The following is a 7,209-nucleotide window of genomic DNA, read 5'->3' on the forward strand; positions in this document are numbered from 1 at the left end:
ACAATAGTCCCCATGAACAGGAAATAAGTCGGAGTGTTGTGCTTCTCTAGCAGATCCCAGTCTAGCATGGTATCTGATGGTACTTTAAGGCCAAATGCAGTCCTACTGAAGTAAAAAAGGTACAGAGTTAAATGGATTAACTGCTTTACTGAGCCTGGAAGGGACAAAGTGGGCAGCTGCCGCAGAGAACTTCCTGTTATGTAGAACTCTCTCTTGGTCTTTGAGACATCCTGGGCAGGCTAACCTACCTCATCCTGGAACTGAGGTGAAGCACTGTCTTCCTGTGGTTGTTCTAGGGATTTCAGTGGAGGACAGTGGGGAACAGCACTAACCACAGTGAACCACGTATACTCCTGCACTGAACTGCATATACTCCTGCAACAAGATAGCTCGTGCTACTAAGAAGTGAGAAAAGAGCCAAGGACAGGACCTGGGATGAGCAGGTGAATAATGCTTCTTTTTAGTTAGTTAGTTAGTTTGTTTGTTTTTTAAATGAGGAAGGTCAATTTAAAAATGGCAGCTTCAAGGGAAAGGTGAGATGAATGGATAGGGAAATATGTTATGTCCATGCTCTTAAAGAACTGTTCTTTCATAGTACGTTGTGGAAGAAAAGTTGTGCAGGGCTGTAAAACTTCCTTGGCAGCAATCTTGAAAAGCTGTGTTTTTGTGTGAACACAGGTCAATTTGTTCCACCTGCTAGACTGAGAGGTCCACCACACTGGACTTAGAGCTCTGCCTCACTGCAGATCTACCTGCTATGCTGCACTAAGCAGTGATCTTCGCCAATTTAAGACTACCCATGCTGCATGCTCTGAACTAGCAGCAAGGGGTAGTTCACCTCCTCTGTGTACTGGGGTGGAGTTACTTTTCTTCACAGCAGCCCAAATGGTTCTTTGTTTCACATTTGTGTTGAAAATAGTTAAAAACAAATTCCACAATGTTTTAGCTATTGCTGGATAGTGCTTGCTGATCAGCTCTTTCTCACTCTGTTTTCTCCCAGGGCATAGTCTAGGATGGGGACAACTGACCTGAACTGACTGGAGAGGTACTTCATAATACATAGCATTATTCTCTGCAAGAAAACCAGGGGAGGTAAGTTTTGTTGTAAGTAGTCTCTCTTGGAGGTAGGCTGGACACCACTCTGCTGTTGGGCAGGTGTGGAATTGCTTTTACATCACTTGCTTTTTTCCACAATTTTCTTTACTTACTAACCTGTCTTCACTTTGACCCATAACTACTTTTTTAGTTTGATTTGGTTTCCACTTTTTTCCTCCCATCCAAATGGGAGGTTGGAGTGAGAAGTGACTGGAAGGGAGCTTAGCTGCTGCTCAGGATCAACCCACCAAACCAAAAAGGCAGGCAGTATTAGCTGTTGAGTGAGTTTGCCAGCAGCAGAGTGCCTCTCGAAGAGGGAGCAATTAACAGCTGTGCCCGAGCCATCTCTGTGGAAACAAAGCAGGAGGATGGAAGTGTGCAGCACAAAGAATTGAGCTGCTCACACCGGGGACACAAGAAGACATCTGGGTAAGGACAGACAGCAGCAGGTCCTCACCCATTAGTAATTCGCCAAGAGGTTGTCATATAAGTGTAGGTCTGGTACAGTATGTGACGTTTCACATACATGCTAAAAAGCTAGACTGTGAGCCAGCTACCTAAAGCTCTGCTGACATCTGGTGCTGAACAGAAAAGGAGTTTTTCAGTGCAGTAAGGTTCTCCACTTTGAAACACTATCTTATGGGACAGGAGTTGCAATTTTTCAGCCTGTCTCCCAAAACAGCAGTCTTCCACACAGCCTGCTTGGCATATTCACATGTATAGAGACTCTCAGTTCTCAGACAAAGCCTCTTTAGGAATATTTGAAATTAAAAATTAAGTGGAAACTGAAAACCACATATTAATTAGTGGGAACATCACATTTTTGTCAAGATTTGAATCCCTCATGGAGCATAGAGTTGAGTTTTTAATCAATGGTCAACTTGATTGGAATAGATTTTCTGTCTTGCAATATACTTCTTGATAGAATTGATAAAAACGAAACATTGATAAAATAATTTCTTTCAAAATCTGGTGTACTTTAGCTTTCAGGTTTACTTTAAAAGGAGTCTAAATTTGAGTAGAGAATCTTCTGTGGATTTGAATTCCAAGATTTCTTTCAACTGACCTTAAAGTTTTTTCTTAAAATTTGTCTTTTTTACTGAGAAATCTGCTCTTGGCAGTCTTAAAAGATTTGTCCCAGATTTGCCTATGCTTAGCAAACCTTTGCTTGTAATGCAGTGTCCTGTAAAGAAAATGTTAAAAAGAATACTCTTTTCAGTTCTGCAAGGAGTTAGCGTAGGAAACTGCACAGTAGCACATATCAAGAATTGTTCATTAAAGAATTTTTGTGGGCTTGGGCCTATTCTTCAAACGTTTAAAAACAGTTAAGGAGATTTTTCCCTTTTGCAAGTTGTCTCTTGCAAATAATTAATTATCAGTTATACCGAGTAACATAATTCATTATTTATGGGACAAACAGTGATCCATGTACTGTCTTCTTACCAGTGTCCAGTAGCAGATGCTTTGGATAAAGTAAAAAACTGCTATAGATGAATATTCCCATCAGTACCCACTCTCATGTGCCAGCTATCAATGGTTTAGAAGCTAAGACTAACCTTAAAACTAAAACCTATTCCTCTTTGCTTAGTAGCTCTAGCAGCTCCACTATTTCAACCTATTCATTTCTAATTTTTTTACATATTTGTTCAACCTGATGACCAATGACAAGGAGTTCCATAGTTTGTCTGCACATATTTATCTTCCATAAAAATAAGAGAGATTTGAGGGAGATGCTTTATGTTTTCAGAGCCATAGAACCATCATCTCCAACAACTAGGGTTAATTAAGTGTTTCTAGGTAATGTTTTTTGCAAAAAAAGGCATTAAGTATTTTAATTTTGCTAATGAGTTAATCAGAAATCATATTTTTCTTTCAAATTTGATGATCCACCCATTTCTGTAGGTCTCAACACAGCAATTGCCAGGAACAAAACTCAAAATTAATTGTAAATTAATATTAATTTTTTTAACATTCTAGTTTTGTGAGACCATCTCAGACAAAACTATTTCTAAAGATCTTTTAGTTTTTACTGCTCCTGTAAATTTTCAGGGGGCATGAAATTGATTAAATGTATCAGTTACCAAACAACATCGCTGGAATGTTTCCATGCTCTCAGAAAACTGTCATTTTTTTCCCTTTCCAAGAAAAAAAAAGGGTAAGCTATCTGTTTCCAGGTCGTTGAAGCGTAATGTGTTACAAAACCCGTCAGGATTAAATAATAATTGATATGAAATAGTCTGAAACAAAAGCTAGCCATTTCCATGTATGAAAACTGTGCCACATATTACAAACATGTTAAGTGGACTGGATAGATATAATCTATTTGAATTTTAAAGTGCTTGTGAGACCCTTCCATGGAAAATCCTTCAGGAAGATGTATAGGCATAGAAAGGAAAAGGGAAGTGCTGTGACAGATAAAACTAGTTAGGAAAAGCTGTGAGACTGAACAGCCAGCCCTCAACATGGCAAAGTATGTCATATATTCAGACCTGGTCTGCAACATAAAGAAGTTAATTAGGTCATGATAGTTAGAGCTGAATTAAGTCTGAATCATTGCTTTGAAGTGCAAATGAACTATTAGAAGGTGGAAGAGATAATATTCTCCCCTAGAGTATTTTGCTAATGCTTTAGCTAAAAAAATGAGCTTCAAGACAACTTTCAAATAAACACAGAATTTGATTTATGAAGCCTAATCTTACAAATGTCTTTTCACCTTGTGCCCAGTTTTTACCACCACTTAGCTCAACTAGTGGAATAATCCAGGCTCCTCCCATATACTCAAATTCACCCAAGGCTACTGTCCAGGTTCACAGGCTACTATTGAAGAACTCCCCTCATTCCTCTATGTTCATGACTGAAAGGCTTCTTCACTGCAGAAACAGATGCAAAATGTCCTGGTAATTTCATCATTAACTGTGCTCTCAAAATGCTTGTCTTTCTGCTGTGTGCCTCTGCCTGTCTGCAGTACGGGCTCTAGTCTTTCCCAGGCACAGCTGAGTTTCCCTCTAGGAAAAAAGAAATCCATATCAGCTCACAGAGAGGAGCTCTGAGCTCTGCAGCACAGCCCCAAGCTGTACCCACAAGGTCAGAAAGCCACCACTGGAAGTATCAAGTTCTTTAAGCACTTTCCTCAGTAGAAAAAAATTAGGGATATCCCTGCTTGCAATGAGGTATTGTTGCCAAAGCAGTCATTCCTTCCAAGCATTTCATGACAAACATAAGGGACTGCATTTGTTCACAAAGGAGGACTAGACAATTGAAGAGTAAAGAACAAGGAAAAGGTGTCACTGGAATCAGAGAGCATCTCCAGACCCTGACTGTTGGCCTGATGTACATGCAGCATCTGTTCTGGGTGCCCCTGTAAAGAAGAAAATTTCCATTCATTGGAAGTGTTAAGAGTATGGAAATTTGGTATAATATATCTGAGGACGTGAGATCAAAAATGTTATCCATTCCAAACATAAAAATTTAAATGTATTAAAAAAAAAAAAAGATATGAAGGCGGCAGAACAGGCCCTTGATTACAGCTTTGGTGCTACTACAAAATACAAGCTATAATTGAAAAGAACATATGAGGAAAAGCTAATATAATGGTAATTCTTTTAAAATGACATGAAGAGATATAAGAATTTATCCATATCCGTTCTTTTAAAATAAAATATACAGTAAAGGAAGAAGGCAGCTTTTTTAGTAATAGAGGGGTCTATTTCCGCTAAGACGCTTGCCTTCACAATTGCAAATGAGTTGTTTGTGTGGAAATAGTCATTTAGAAGAACAGTTTAGTTTTGCAATAACCCCCATGATTATGATGAAAGCCCCCATTTTCACATCTTCCTTCTGTCGCTGAAAAAACAAGTTTGTTTTCATATAGCAAGAATGCTCCAGCAAGCTCCGGAATTTGCTAGTATTGTTGGCATGTATAAATAGAGCATTTTTTAATGTGCCACAGGGAATCTGCAGCTGTTTGCTGAATACAGACATAAGGCAAATGTTTTGCTCTTGTTACAGATCTGCGTGCTTGTCCTCCAAGCTTCTCTGCTCTGAATGAATTTCATTGGAGCCAAGCCCTCACTAGGTGCATTATGTTTGCATAATATGAAGGATGCCTGCTTGGGGTATTTTCTGAAGTTGCTTCATGCTAATGACTGCCTTGAGTCTGAGTGAGAAACACAGGCACCTTCCACCTTATGCACAGAGGCTCATTTTGCAAACAGGCCTTCAAAAACACGGCTTTGACTTACGTGGTGGAAGAATGTGTTCAGTTCCCTTGAACTGTATTTAGACTTTGCAAATTGCCTCTTTATTCACATACCACATGAACTGCTAAAACCTAATTACTTCATTTTACTCCTCCAGCTTTGACTGATAAAGATCCAATTTTCCCTTGCATTGTGATTCTGTCCCTTCACACTACCCTCTCCTTGAGTGGTAAAAGAGGATTTAAGAATTAGACCCTAAATGCCTTGCTTCAGACATGAGTCATTGTTTCATTGTTGCATGAATACACCTATTCTTAGATTTAAAATAGCAAAGAGGACAAGTTGCTTGAGTCACCATCCCTTAAATTGTCTGAAATTGAAGATTAACAAGAATAAAGCAACATATTGCATTTCAACAAGGCAAAAAGGGAATTATTTTTAGATGTCTGTAGTTGATATTAGGAAGTATTTTATCAGCTGTACTTTTGCTAATCAAAAACTGATGGGAAATATGTCCCAGTTTTACATTTTGTCTGAAGATTATGCTGTAAAACAAAAATATATGTATATATCCTTTACAGGATAAGTTAACTTGGAGGATTATGCGCTGTCAGTAAAATGCAAGCAAGACACATTACTCCAAAGGCTATCAGAGCATCAATAAGCTGCTACCAGAAACTTCTTAACATGATAAGAAAAAACATAGCTGTATATAAAGAATTATAGAATGGTTGAGGTTGAAGGAGATCTCTGGAGGTTACCTGGTCCAACCTCCCTTCTGAGGCCTTAAATAAGTGTCCAGAACCAAGATTGTGTCCAGATGTCTTTTCAATATTTCTCCAAGCAAGGAAAGTTCACAACCATCTCATTTACCTCCCTTGCTGCAAGGGAACACAGCTAGGTCATCATCAACTTGGAATACACTAGAACCATTTTCAAAAGGGTTATATTTCTGAAAGAAGAAGTCCATACAGCAGTGGGGAAGATGTTGGAAGATTCTTTTAACTTTAGCACTGTAGTGTATGATGCCTAGATTTGTGGTTAATGCTTAGTTTTGTCCCCTACTCCTGTGACTAGTAAGTAATTTTCCAGCTAATGTTTCCTTATTTACTTGTATTAGTGATTAATATTTACTAGCTGATATCTTACAATTAATATTTACTAGCTAATATCTTAATTTTGAGAACAAGGATTGTATATCACAGCAAAGAATGGTCAGAGAAATACATTATGACTTGATGACATATTTGAGATGGTCACAAGGAGAAAAGATTCATCAGAACATCTGGAACCATATTCAAATAAGTCTGTGGAAATAATTAGCATCTATGCATATTTTCAAAAATGTGATGAATATGTATTGGTTTTAGGAATATAACCTGGTCTGATAGCTTCCTTAGCATGCGTACTTTGAGGAAGATTCCAGCAGTGAATCTTGCATCCAGCAGTGCTAATAAAGTAGTTGGGTTTCTAACCTAACAAATTTGTGGGAGTTTATTTTCTGGTTTTCAGTGACAACCTCCAAATCCTGTTACACTAGGGTTTATTCTGTCTGGGTGGACCTCAGCTTCTGCTGGTTCCTGGGGTTCTTCCTTCCCAGGTTGCAGAACTTTTTCCTTCCCTGCTTTGAACTTCATGTGGTTTCTCATGAAGCCTGTTTCTTCAGCTTATCAGGGCCCCTCTAGAAGGCCGAACAACCCTCTGGTGTGTCAGCTGTCCTCCCAGTTTTGTACTGTCAACAAACTTGCTGATGGCACACTCTGCCCCAGCATGCAGACTGTATGAAAATGGACAGGATCAGTCCCAGACTTGATTTCTGGGACGAAGCATTGGTTATTGGCCTCCACCTAGACCCTGTGTGACTGATCACTAACCTCTGCCCCTCCCTATTCAGTCAGTTTTCAGATTAGGTTGG

General features: G+C 38.9%; 1 long non-coding RNA gene across 1 annotated transcript; it reads left to right on the top strand.

The window, feature by feature from the left end:
• The first annotated feature begins 307 nt into the window (after nt 1-307).
• LOC139589479 (uncharacterized) lies at nt 308-6,660 on the top strand. The gene is made up of 3 exons (XR_011679027.1): nt 308-443; nt 1,001-1,092; nt 5,104-6,660. It is a non-coding gene; the product is annotated as an uncharacterized lncRNA (long non-coding RNA).
• The last annotated feature ends 549 nt before the right edge of the window (nt 6,661-7,209 follow it).

The sequence above is a fragment of the Agelaius tricolor genome, unplaced genomic scaffold (assembly GCF_023055355.1).
Source record: "Agelaius tricolor isolate 1412-34295 unplaced genomic scaffold, bAgeTri1.0.p SCAF_4, whole genome shotgun sequence".
Classification (NCBI taxonomy): Eukaryota; Metazoa; Chordata; class Aves; order Passeriformes; family Icteridae; genus Agelaius; species Agelaius tricolor.